Genomic DNA, 1732 nt, shown 5'->3' on the forward strand with positions numbered 1-1732 from the left:
AAGATTGTCCTGAGTATTTTAAATCTAGCATAAGACCAGCTGATTAACTTTAATTCTCTCTGCAGCCTTTGTATTTATGTTTTTGCAATGCTGGCAACAGAACCCAGGGCCTTATGCATGCTGGGCAAACCCTGTACCACTGAATTATATATATCCATCCCCCATCTGCAGCCTCAACTCAATTCGGTATGTAACAATATGTTTACTGCTTTAGGGGATTATAAATATACATCTTTGGGAAACCATTATTCTGGCTATCATATGTATCTGCTATAAAACTTAAAGCAACCATTGAAATAGGAGAACAAAGAGCCTTAGCTAGTAAATAAAATAATATCATAAATGATATTTACTTAATACAAAAAGCCTGAAAAATAAGTAAATGAGAAACAAAGACAAAGGTGCACATGGAAAACAAATAGCCAAATGAGAAAGAACTCAATAGTCATATGAAATGTGATTAGTCTTAAAAATATAATGAAAAGAGACAGACTATCAGATTGGATGAAAAAGTAAAGCCCAACTCTATTTGTGTACAATGCACACATATTACACTTTAAATATACACACATATAGATTGAAATAAAAAGATGGGGTGACATAGCATGCTAACCTTTATTAGAAGAAAGCTGATGTGGATATAACTAAAAAAGTAAATTTAAAAGAAAAGAATATTTCCAGAATTAAAGAAAATAATTTCAAAATAATAAAGTCTCAATTGAACAGGAAGATATAACAATTCTAAGCATTTATGCACCAAATAACATAGCTTCAAAGTACATGAAGCAAAAATTGGTAGTGTTGGAAAAAGAAACAGATAATGAACAATTATGGTCAGGGATTTCTATATTCTCATCTCAGTAGTTTCTAGAAAAATTAGGCAGAATATCAGACTTGATTGACAGTATTCATATATTAACTTCATTGTTATTGATAGAACATCCCTCTCAACAACAGCAGAATGCACATTTTTATAAATAAAGTGGTACTTCAATTCACAAATGTAATTTTTTCTACAATTTTGAAAAAGATGACCATGTTTGTGTTTGTGTGGGAAAGATGGTCATGGTTGTGTTCATTGTCCAATGCAGAGTTTTCAACCAAAAACAACACTTTGCCAAATGCATTTGTCTGTGAGCCAAATTGTTTGCTAACAAAAGCATTTAAGAACCAAGGTACCACTATGCATACAAGACCATTTATTAAGGTGGACTATATTCTGAACCATAAAATAGCCTGAATATACTTAAAAAGACTCAATATTTGAAATCAGTAACAGAAAGAAGTCTGGGAAATCCCCAAATATTTGGAAACTAGCAGCATATTTCTAAAAAAAGAGAGGAAAAAATAAAAGTACAATAGTCTCAAATTTGTTAAAGCTGCTAAGGCAGTATTCTAGTAAAATGACAGCATTAAGTACAGAGTACAGAGAAAGGAAGGTCTGAACTAGTTGAATTTAACTTTTCCTAAGAAAACAGAGGAAGAGAAGCAAATGAAATTCAGATAAACAGAAGACAAGAAATAATAAAGATTAGAGTGGACATCAATGGAACAAAAATACAATAGAAAAAAATCAGTGAAACCCAAAACAAGTTTTTTTAGAAGATCAACAAAATTGATAAATCTTAAGACAGAGTGATCAATAAAAAGTGAAGACAATTCATCAATATTAGGAATGAAGGAGAAATGACATCACTAAAGATTCTATGGATACTGAAGAAAGGAAATAAAT

This window comes from Fukomys damarensis, unplaced genomic scaffold, assembly GCF_012274545.1.
Source record: "Fukomys damarensis isolate Sample0158 unplaced genomic scaffold, DMR_v1.0_HiC HiC_scaffold_30, whole genome shotgun sequence".
In the NCBI taxonomy this organism is placed as follows: domain Eukaryota; kingdom Metazoa; phylum Chordata; class Mammalia; order Rodentia; family Bathyergidae; genus Fukomys; species Fukomys damarensis.